Raw genomic sequence first — 12,639 nt, 5'->3', positions numbered from 1 at the left:
TTAAATGTTTTCCATAGAAAGCAGGGCATTTATAAAAGAAGTAATGTTGCCCTTAGCAACTGTTTACAAACTTTTTTGTTCAACCTTACTCAAAAAAATAGAAAAAAAATCTGAATTGTTGCTACGGACCAATTTTTATACACAAAGAGCGCCTCCTAGTGCAAATTGCTGTTTCAGAATTGAATACATCCACAGCAATTGAACATAATACACACGTACTAGAATTAAAGGCAGCCATATTCCTAATGTGCATTTTTAATCAGGTCCCTGGAAATCCTTTTTTCAGTGCAGAGGCTGGGTCCAGCCTTCAGAACCTCTTCATAGCCAATGGAGTTTTTAGGGTTTTATATATATATATATATAGTGTGATAACTTTTTAAAACCTTCAAAAATGTACATTAAAGTTTCAGTTGTAGGGCTTATCTGAACAATTGACAAGATGGATTCCTATAAAAAAATGGACCTGTACAATTCATATAAATATAAAGTTCTTATCTGATGAGCGTATTCATATGGAAAGATGGTGATGAAATGTCCAACGCGTTTTGTCCTTTTAATACAACATTTAGGAACTCCTCAGGGGTAAGAGTGACTGTCACAGTCACCACAGCTCTCCGCTAGCGTCCAGTCGTTGCTAAGCGATCAGACATTCCGAGCTTCTGCTCTCTGGCTGCCTGCTCCATGGCAACAAGACGCTGAGCCAGTCCACTGGTCGGGGTTGCCGGGGAGATAAGGACCTGAAGAATGTGCAGCAGGGCAGCTGCACAAGATGTTTAATTATGGGAGGATTGACTGGGTTTAGCATGCTATTGGCTCCTACTTCCTTTATAGCTGGGTTCTGCCTCTCATTCAGTGCTGGTCATAGCTTCTGGTCGCAGAGGGAGCCTTTGTCGTTTGAAATGTCAGCCTCTGGATTTCTACTGCTGTTTGTCAGTACGCATCTCTAGCAATGTCAGCAGTTATTCAGCACCGTAGTCTGTTGAGCAGTACTCTGTATCTCCTCAGCTCCCTTCTCCCCTCAGTCTGGTAGCTTCCCCTTTCTTCATACTTCCATTCCATCCTTATCTCCATTGTTTGCCTTCTCTTAGCCCTGTTATCCTTTGCTCTGTTCAGTAGTGTTTCTCAAGTGATCCTATCCACTGGCATTGATCCCGGTTACTCAGAGCTTGTACTACCGCCAGCGTACTTTTTTCTCTCTTCAAAAAATCTTTCTGTTTTCAGCAAATTTACATCCTTTCATGCTGTAACTTTATTATTACTCTTTCTGGTGCACTCTCATCAGTATTCTAGCAACCCACAATTTATCTACGATCATACCACACTGATTATGCCCGATCTCGTCTGATCTTGGAAGCCAAACAGTAGTGGTCTGAGTTAGTACTGTGAAGGGTAACCTCATAGGAATACTCAGTGCTGTAGAATTTTGTGTATTAATCCAAGGGCATTAACCTGCTACAACGCTGACAGCAGCATCACCATCTTTTCTTCCTTCATTTTCTAGCACTAAGACAATTATCTCAGATTACTGTAAGAGGGTTTATAACCATCAATGGACATATTATCAAAGAGAGGTTTATAATGTACTCATGGGATTCCCCCACATAAACTGTGATCCAGTATCCTAGGTGTCATATTGATTTATTCCTACTTATTAGTCATTATTATCCCTGACCAAAATAAAGGTCTGATTAATACAGATTTACTGTACTGGTCCAAGGGGATCAGATGTGGCACTGATAGTGGTCACATCTATATCCAATCTTAATTTGCATGGTGCAAATGACCAGAACATTCTTTTAATAAATTGTTCGGTGGACGACAAATTTAATCCTTTTAATATTAACAATTAAAATTTGAGTTTTTTTCTGCTTATGACTATAAGTCTTTTATTTTGCTTAAGAGTGCGCCCAAACAAGAGCCTTCTTTTCTTCTTTCCTGTGTTTACAGACTACCGCCAGTGGCGTAAGACCTGATGGCATCCCAGTACTGGTAGGTGTGTTCCGCATTATGGGAAAAGCGGCTGTTATAGGCAAGAAGACCCGCTGGAGAGTTCTTCGAGTCTGTACATGGGTCACTGCCAGAAGACCTTTAGGAGACGCGGATCCCACAAAAAGAAGATCGTCCAGTTATAACTAGAGATGAGCGCCGGAAATGTTTCGGGTTTTGTGTTTTGGTTTTGGGTTCGGTTCCGCGGTTGTGTTTTGGGTTCGACCGCGTTTTGGCAAAACCTCACCGAATTTTTTTTGTCGGATTCGGGTGTGTTTTGGATTCGGGTGTTTTTTTCAAAAAACACTAAAAAACAGCTTAAATCATAGAATTTGGGGGTCATTTTGATCCCAAAGTATTATTAACCTCAAAAACCATAATTTACATTCATTTTCAGTCTATTCTGAATACCTCACACCTCACAATATTATTTTTAGTCCTAAAATTTGCACCTAGGTCGCTGGATGACTAAGCTAAGCGACCCTAGTGGCCGACACAAACACCGGGCCCATCTAGGAGTGTCACTGCAGTGTCACGCAGGATGTCCCTTCCAAAAAACCCTCCCCAAACAGCACATGACGCAAAGAAAAAAAGAGGCGCAATGAGGTAGCTGTGTGAGTAAGATAAGCGACCCTAGTGGCCGACACAAACACCGGGCCCATCTAGGAGTGTCACTGCAGTGTCACGCAGGATGTCCCTTCCAAAAAACCCTCCCCAAACAGCACATGACGCAAAGAAAAAAAGAGGCGCAATGAGGTAGCTGTGTGAGTAAGATAAGCGACCCTAGTGGCCGACACAAACACCGGGCCCATCTAGGAGTGTCACTGCAGTGGCACGCAGGATGTCCCTTCCAAAAAACCCTCCCCAAACAGCACATGACGCAAAGAAAAAAAGAGGCGCAATGAGGTAGCTGTGTGAGTAAGATAAGCGACCCTAGTGGCCGACACAAACACCGGGCCCATCTAGGAGTGTCACTGCAGTGTCACGCAGGATGTCCCTTCCAAAAAACCCTCCCCAAACAGCACATGACGCAAAGAAAAAAAGAGGCGCAATGAGGTAGCTGTGTGAGTAAGATAAGCGACCCTAGTGGCCGACACAAACACCGGGTCCATGTAGGAGTGGCACTGCAGTGTCACGCAGGATGTCCCTTCCAAAAAACCCTCCCCAAACAGCACATGACGCAAAGAAAAATTAAAGAAAAAAGAGGTGCAAGATGGAATTGTCCTTGGGCCCTCCCACCCACCCTTATGTTGTATAAACAGGACATGCACACTTTAACCAACCCATCATTTCAGTGACAGGGTCTGCCACACGACTGTGACTGAAATGACGGGTTGCTTTGGACCCCCACCAAAAAAGAAGCAATTAATCTCTCCTTGCACAAACTGGCTCTACAGAGGCAAGATGTCCACCTCATCATCATCCTCCGATATATCACCGTGTACATCCCCCTCCTCACAGATTATCAATTCGTCCCCACTGGAATCCACCATCTCAGCTCCCTGTGTACTTTGTGGAGGCAATTGCTGCTGGTCAATGTCTCCACGGAGGAATTGATTATAATTCATTTTAATGAACATCATCTTCTCCACATTTTCTGGATGTAACCTCGTACGCCGATTGCTGACAAGGTGAGCGGCGGCACTAAACACTCTTTCGGAGTACACACTTGTGGGAGGGCAACTTAGGTAGAATAAAGCCAGTTTGTGCAAGGGCCTCCAAATTGCCTCTTTTTCCTGCCAGTATAAGTACGGACTGTGTGACGTGCCTACTTGGATGCGGTCACTCATATAATCCTCCACCATTCTTTCAATGTTGAGAGAATCATATGCAGTGACAGTAGACGACATGTCCGTAATCGTTGTCAGGTCCTTCAGTCCGGACCAGATGTCAGCATCAGCAGTCGCTCCAGACTGCCCTGCATCACCGCCAGCGGGTGGGCTCGGAATTCTGAGCCTTTTCCTCGCACCCCCAGTTGCGGGAGAATGTGAAGGAGGAGATGTTGACAGGTCGCGTTCCGCTTGACTTGACAATTTTCTCACCAGCAGGTCTTTCAACCCCAGCAGACTTGTGTCTGCCGGAAAGAGAGATCCAAGGTAGGCTTTAAATCTAGGATCGAGCACGGTGGCCAAAATGTAGTGCTCTGATTTCAACAGATTGACCACCCGTGAATCCTTGTTAAGCGAATTAAGGGCTCCATCCACAAGTCCCACATGCCTAGCGGAATCGCTCCATGTTAGCTCCTCCTTCAATGTCTCCAGCTTCTTCTGCAAAAGCCTGATGAGGGGAATGACCTGACTCAGGCTGGCAGTGTCTGAACTGACTTCACGTGTGGCAAGTTCAAAGGGCATCAGAACCTTGCACAACGTTGAAATCATTCTCCACTGCACTTGAGACAGGTGCATTCCACCTCCTATATCGTGCTCAATTGTATAGGCTTGAATGGCCTTTTGCTGCTCCTCCAACCTCTGAAGCATATAGAGGGTTGAATTCCACCTCGTTACCACTTCTTGCTTCAGATGATGGCAGGGCAGGTTCAGTAGTTTTTGGTGGTGCTCCAGTCTTCTGTACGTGGTGCCTGTACGCCGAAAGTGTCCCGCAATTCTTCTGGCCACCGATAGCATCTCTTGCACGCCCCTGTCGTTTTAAAAAAAATTCTGCTCCACCAAATTCAAGGTATGTGCAAAACATGGGACGTGCTGGAATTTGCCCATATTTAATGCACACACAATATTGCTGGCGTTGTCCGATGCCACAAATCCACAGGAGAGTCCAATTGGGGTAAGCCATTCCGCGATGATCTTCCTCAGTTGCCGTAAGAGGTTTTCAGCTGTGTGCGTATTCTGGAAACCGGTGATACAAAGCGTAGCCTGCCTAGGAAAGAGTTGGCGTTTGCGAGATGCTGCTACTGGTGCCGCCGCTGCTGTTCTTGCGGCGGGAGTCCATACATCTACCCAGTGGGCTGTCACAGTCATATAGTCCTGACCCTGCCCTGCTCCACTTGTCCACATGTCCGTGGTTAAGTGGACATTGGGTACAGCTGCATTTTTTAGGACACTGGTGAGTCTTTTTCTGAGGTCTGTGTACATTTTCGGTATCGCCTGCCTAGAGAAGTGGAACCTAGATGGTATTTGGTAACGGGGGCACACTACCTCAAGAAATTGTCTAGTTCCCTGTGAACTAACGGCGGATACCGGACGCACGTCTAACACCAACATAGTTGTCAAGGCCTCAGTTATCCGCTTTGCAGCAGGATGACTGCTGTGATATTTCATCTTCCTCGCAAAGGACTGTTGGACAGTCAATTGCTTACTGGAAGTAGTACAAGTGGTCTTCCGACTTCCCCTCTGGGATGACCATCGACTCCCAGCAGCAACAACAGCAGCGCCAGCAGCAGTAGGCGTTACACGCAAGGATGCATCGGAGGAATCCCAGGCAGGAGAGGACTCGTCAGAATTGCCAGTGACATGGCCTGCAGGACTATTGGCATTCCTGGGGAAGGAGGAAATTGACACTGAGGGAGTTGGTGGTGGTGTGGTTTGCGTGAGCTTGGTTACAAGAGGAAGGGATTTACTGGTCAGTGGACTGCTTCCGCTGTCACCCAAAGTTTTTGAACTTGTCACTGAATGCTCTGCAGGTGACGTATAAGGGAGGATGTTCCGAGGTGGTTAATGTCCTTACCCCTACTTATTACAGCTTGACAAAGGCAACACACGGCTTGACACCTGTTGTCCGCATTTCTGATGAAATACCTCCACACTGAAGAGCTGATTTTTTTGGTATTTTCACCAGGCATGTCAACGGCCATATTCCTCCCACGGACAACAGGTGTCTCCCCGGGTGCCTGACTTGAACAAACCACCTCACCATCAGAATCCTCCTGGTCAATTTCCTCCCCAGCGCCAGCAACACCCATATCCTCCTCACCCTGGTGTACTTCAACACTGACATCTTCAATCTGACTATCAGGAACTGGACTGCGGGTGCTCCTTCCAGCACTTGCAGGGGGCGTGCAAATGGTGGAAGGCGCATGCTCTTCACGTCCAGTGTTGGGAAGGTCAGGCATCGCAACCGACACAATTGGACTCTCCTTGTGGATTTGGGATTTCGAAGAACGCACAGTTCTTTGCGGTGCTTTTGCCAGCTTGAGTCTTTTCAGTTTTCTAGCGAGAGGCTGAGTGCTTCCATCCTCCTGTGAAGCTGAACCACTAGCCATGAACATAGGCCAGGGCCTCAGCCGTTCCTTGCCACTCCGTGTGGTAAATGGCATATTGGCAAGTTTACGCTTCTCCTCCGACAATTTTATTTTAGGTTTTGGAGTCCTTTTTTTACTGATATTTGGTGTTTTGGATTTGACATGCTCTGTACTATGCCATTGGGCATCGGCCTTGGCAGACGACGTTGCTGGCATTTCATCGTCTCGGCCATGACTAGTGGCAGCAGCTTCAGCACGAGGTGGAAGTGGATCTTGATCTTTCCCTAATTTTGGAACCTCAACATTTTTGTTCTCCATATTTTAATAGGCACAACTAAAATAGTATGTACAAAGAAGAAAGAAAAAAAAAAAACCACGGGTAGGTGGTATACAATATTATATATATATATATATTATATACAATTATATATATATTAAACTGGTGGTGATTGATTATTAAACTGGTGGTCAGGTCACGTTGCAACTTGCAACTAGTACTCCGAGTCCTAAGCAGACAATCACAAAATATATTATTATACTGGTGGTCAGTGTGGTCACAACAATGGCAGTGTGGCACTGACTCTGGCAGCAAAAGTGTGCACTGTACGTTATATGTACTCCTGAGTCCTGCTCTCAGACTCTAACTGCTCCCCACTGTCAGTGTCTCCCCCACAAGTCAGATAATACACTTACAGTCACACTATCTAATCTATAAATATCACTTCAGCAAGTAGTATAGTAGTATACAGTATAGTAGTACTCCTCCTAATAATGCTCCCCAAAATACTGTGTCTCTCTCTTCTCTAAACGGAGAGGACGCCAGCCACGTCCTCTCCCTATGACTCTATAAATATCACTTCAGCAAGTAGTAGAGTAGTATACAGTATAGTAGTACTCCTCCTAATAATGCTCCCCAAAATACTGTGTCTGAGTAGTATACAGTATAGTAGTACTCCTCCTAATAATGCTCCCCAAAATACTGTGTCTCTCTCTTCTCTAAACGGAGAGGACGCCAGCCACGTCCTCTCCCCCTATGACTCTATAATATCACTTCAGCAAGTAGTATAGTATAGTAGTATACAGTATAGTAGTACTCCTCCTAATAATGCTCCCCAAAATAGTATACTGTGTCTCTCTCTTCTCTAAACGGAGAGGACGCCAGCCACGTCCTCTCCCTATGACTCTATAAATATCACTTCAGCAAGTAGTATAGTAGTATACAGTATAGTAGTACTCCTCCTAATAATGCTCCCCAAAATAGTATACTGTGTCTCTCTCTTCTCTAAACGGAGAGGACGCCAGCCACGTCCTCTCCCTATGACTCTATAAATATCACTTCAGCAAGTAGTAGAGTAGTATACAGTATAGTAGTACTCCTCCTAATAATGCTCCCCAAAATACTGTGTCTGAGTAGTATACAGTATAGTAGTACTCCTCCTAATAATGCTCCCCAAAATACTGTGTCTCTCTCTTCTGATAAAGCTAAATATTTATCGTATATAATACCCTTTATGAGGTCTAAGAACACTGTACGCTATCTACGTATGAAGTACCGTAAGGGTACGCACGTTGCGTAGCAATCGCTTAGCCGTAGTCGAGACGCTCAAGCGTCACGTTCGCTCACGGCCAAGAGATCACAGGCAGGCACGCTATTGGCTGCTGACTAACGTAATGATTCGCTATAGCGTAGCGGACGCTCGGGACCACGAGGAGATCACCAGCGGCGCTGACGCTCACAATGTTAAACCTTTGTATCTAAACCATAAACAGTGTATTTGTGCAGTAAAACCTTAGTGTAATGATAGAGTGTAAATGCAACACAGTATAGCCTTATTACCTTTAAAGCTGTTCGAGTGTCACCGACGCTCTGAGAATACTTAACACTATAAGAAATACACAGATACCGTGCTCAGGGTCCAACGCCTAATATATATATTATGAATGATATACTTGCAAAAGAATTAATACAAATACAAATCATACACTACAATATAACATAGACTAACTAACCAGATAACTACACAGGAAATACAATACAATACAATTACGTCTTAAGGGAAAATAAGAGAGAAAGAGGAGAAGAGAGAGAGAGAGAGAAATTGGCTCACAATAACAAGAAGATCAATATGATTGCGGAGAAACACTTACGCACAAGGGGAAACGATCGCATGCGCCTCGATATCCAGCTCCCGATTATCAGCAATGAGAACCGTTGAAGAGAGTGCACTGGATATGGTCGGCCTGCCTATTTATGCCCCACACACAATACAATTCAATGGTCCCTACAATCTCATTGTTCATTGGACACAGGAATTCGGCTTCGCATTATAACAAAAGGTCATAGGTTGATTCATACAGGTGGGCTGTGACTACTTCCAACTGTTCTGGTGGGTGGGATACTGGGTTTCCCGCCGCATGGCTAAGTAAGAGCAAATAATAGTAAATGGACATAAACTTCTTATGTCCATAACTATTCGCACGAGCGATTAATCCGCTCCAAACCAACACCGGGATATTGCTATTTAAATACTCTTCCGATGGGTACCAAACACCACTGTATGACCCCTGTTAGACCCTTCGTACAATACAAAGAGGGATCTCTCTGTTCAGGAACATGCTATGTTAACTAAACTTTCAGAATCTATCAAAGGGACCATGATCTACAAAATACATTATATAGTGAAAATATGTAACGATTGAGTCGCATGCTACGATCACATAAACTCTACCGTAAATACGCATACCGTGCGCCTGCGGGTGCCCGCGACTGTGAGTATGCGCACGTACGGGAGAGCGTACGCATGCGCAGCACGGACCTGTGTGAGGTGCAAATATGGTAGTGTGCATAGAGATATTTTTCTGACTTTGACAGTCCACCCTTTGGCAGTCAACAATAACTGCCACCTTCTAAAACATTTCAAAAAGAGAAAAATATATGTCAGGGGTTAATACATTTCCATGGTTGGGTAAGGGAGGAGAGAGGAGAAGGTGTGAAGAGGGTATGACCTAGTGAGATAGCAGAAGTATGTGTGTATGAGTCCATGTTTGGGGGGGGTCATGTATCATCGTGCTGTACGTGTGGTACATCAAGCTTCGAGGTATTGCGAAGTATACATTTGAATTCCTTCTTATCCCGTATTAAGGGTCTGTGGATGGGCTGTCAAACTCTACCGAGCTCTTTTCGGCTGTGGTTGTAACAAAAATGGGGGAGCATATTTTAGTTGATGATACATGAATGGGGGAGGTATGTGGTTGCTGATATCTGTGCCTGGATTCCCTATCGGCTATGTGTGTCATTACCTGAGGGTTGTAGAAATGAAGATAAAGAACACTTATGGTAAATGCTGTGGTATTCTATGTCAGGTTAATGTACATTTGTCGGTTGAAGTCTTGTTCGGTGTCTGTTGGTTGCTGTCTTCTTTGTGCTTTTGCCCATAAGGTGCGAGCAAAAGCTGTCAATGTCCATAGATTTACAAAAGTGTTGGGCTAGCGTAATTTTAAAATTTCTAGGGAAACTGGGGATCCATGGCATAGTTCATCAAAAATCTGTGTATAAGGTTGTCAAAACTTCTTCTTTAATCCATCTGTTGTCTGTATATCGGCTCATCAAATTCCTCGTCCAAGTGGGTCTTTTTACCTTGGAGGAAAACGGAAAAACAGGTGAAAGAAACGGACCGTATAATCGCATTTTCATTACATCATTGTTTCTACCGTTGGGTCATAAATCAAGTCCATTGGAATTACAGTTTCCTCACTCCTCAAACTCATTACCCTGGTACGATGTTTGCACTTCATTAAAGCCTGACCGCATCTAAATATCAAACCAATTGATATGATAACATCTAAGATACATAGGAGAAACTTCCCAACATCCATTATGACTCCTTGAGCCCATTCTCCTAAACCAGAAAACCAATTTCGCGGGTTCAACCATGACACCCAACCAGTCAGCTCATTACCTACAGCAGCAAGAGTGAGATTGTGTCTTCTGCGAAATTCCCACTTCAGTTGGAGAATATCGTCCATCTTTTGGTCTATGACCTCGACCGGATCCTCGGTGCTATTCGTAATATATGTGCAACATTTCATGCCGTATTGCGTTGCCAGTGTGACACAATATCCGCCTGTCACTGCTGTGAGGTAATTAAGAACCATTCTATGCTGTACCAGTTCTGTTTTGTAAGCTTGAAGTTCCCTTCCAGTATACCTAAACGTGTCATCATACATTTCAGTGATATTATCTAACAAATTTGCAAGCGCAGAGATGTATCTATAGTTCATCACTCCTCGAGCGGTGCGAGTGAAATCTAGCGCAAGTAGAACCTGAATCCCGGTGGATTCATGGATCATGTCAGAGGCCAAATGCTCTGTTCTCTCTGTCAGTTGCCTTTTAACTACGTGCTCGTAATGGGTGTGAGTATAAGGAGCTTGGGCACCACGGTGTATGTCTTTCATTTTGTCATGTGATACAGTCATTACTTCAGGCAGTACTTTTCCAATATAACACAATCCTTCAGAGTTTGGGGCAAGCCACTTATACGCCTTCCTCCCGCATATGAAATATGCATCATCGGGGAGGACATATGGGACGGAGTAGGACATAACCATATTACACACCTTCCATGTGAAATCTCCTAACCCTAATTCTTCCATCTGCTTAGTACACGTATCAGGTTGTACGATATGTGCACAGTATCCTGGTGATACCTCTCCAACTCTCGTAATCCTATTTCCTAAGGTATACCTATACCGGAAAGATTTTCCTCTACTGGCTATGTGGCGTATAAGCTCTGTATCTGTAGGCATTCTATCTGCTCTATATGAAAAGGTCATGGTTTGGTTACTCCATGACACTTCCCAATTTCCCGGCTTTCGGGGATTGGTAATGTTAAAACATATTAGGGACTTATCCACATGATATTGGTGGAGCTTCAAACTAGGAGGGCTGGAGATATTAAACCTCCTGTCCACCGGTCTCCCACCCTTTAGCTCAAGTACCTCCCCTACCGTTAAAGGAAATGGTACTAGCCCTGATTTGCTATGACCTTGAGGTACTTGAGAGCATACCCAACAATCTGTTTTATTTAACACACTACCCACTAAGGAGTGATAGTCACTCAATGGATGCCGGTCCATATGGATATTAAAACTGGATTGGCATTTCTTAATGCACCCATCCTCAACTACGTTGTCACAGAGCCTACAGATACAGTTTTCTTCAGCTAACAATCCTTCACAATTCCTTCTATTGTCAATGCTATCGGATCGTTTTCTGATACTCGCCTTTACTTGTTGGTTAAGTTGTTCTTGGAAAACTACGCCTCCATCTTTATCATTGGAACCTTTCTGGATCCTTTCTCGACCTCCATGGTACTCTCGCCGGAACAGACTGCTCTGGTCAACATCATGGTCAACAGGAAAATCCATATCACAGTCTCTTGGGGCAAGTCCATCTTACAGGAGGAGAAAAGAAGAAATTTGTAATGGGGGTACAGGAAATCAGTTTGAGGGGGAGAGAGACTTGTTACGATAATCAAGTTCTCTAGTCTTGTTGTTCTTCTTGTTCTGTCGTCATCTCAAAGGTGCTGTCTCTCAGTCTTCCAAACGAACATTCCGGTGATGCAATATTTCTTCCAAACCAGCGATCTTTCTGTAAGGAGCAAAAAATCCTGCATCACCATTTGTCTAACTGAGGGGTGACATACCATCTTTAAAACATGAAAACATGAGTGATAAGAGAGAGGAAACAAAAAAAAACAAAAGAGAGAGAGAACAATTTATATGCATGTGTATATTACTTAAATCAACAATAACCATCAATAGGAAAGGAGAAAAAAACATTTTTTTTTTCAAACATTTTAAAACATTGCCAGATCATCAGGCTGTCATATCCACATGATATTGGTTTCCTTGCACAGTCCCTTCCCCACCAGCACCCCCATTACTCCATTCTCTGTATCTGGCCAGGATACCTTGATGTGGATAGGTCATGCTGGGGTTTGGTAGACTTTTGCAAAGACCAAGCGGATATGCAATGTTTGAGTCCTTACCAATAATCGTCAGAGATGGGGAGAGAGAAAGAGAGAAAAGAAAAAAAAAACATTTTCGCAAATACATTTACAACGTTTCACCTGGTCATTCCTGTGTCTTCAGGGAATGACCTCCCAATTTATTAACCGTTACCTCAGGCTTACCATCAGTCGTATGATCACCTTTCTTGACTACATATCATGGGTGTGGCTCAAAATTCTTCCTATGTGATCCCTGATTGTAATTTGGTGTGTCATATTCATGCTCATTTTCATGTCTAGGGGGTCTGACTTTATGTGGGTTATTACAGTTGCTGGCATAATGCCCTTCTCTTCTACAATGATAACAAACCCTGGGCTTCCTCCAAGTGTCAATGAAATGATGTCTTGGCTGATTTGATGCCTCCTCAAACGCTTGGATGTTCATCA

General features: G+C 44.1%; 1 long non-coding RNA gene and 1 pseudogene across 1 annotated transcript in view; one reads left to right on the top strand and one right to left on the bottom strand.

The window, feature by feature from the left end:
• LOC134945861 (uncharacterized) overlaps positions 1-12,639 on the bottom strand; it is a 100,826-nt gene that overhangs the window by 34,588 nt on the left and 53,599 nt on the right. The gene's annotated exons all lie outside the window — the stretch shown is intronic.
• LOC134948852 (5S ribosomal RNA) lies at positions 1,304-1,422 on the top strand (annotated as a pseudogene).

This window comes from Pseudophryne corroboree, chromosome 1 (assembly GCF_028390025.1).
Source record: "Pseudophryne corroboree isolate aPseCor3 chromosome 1, aPseCor3.hap2, whole genome shotgun sequence".
Classification (NCBI taxonomy): domain Eukaryota; kingdom Metazoa; phylum Chordata; class Amphibia; order Anura; family Myobatrachidae; genus Pseudophryne; species Pseudophryne corroboree.
This window is presented reverse-complemented; position numbering and strand designations above follow the sequence as displayed.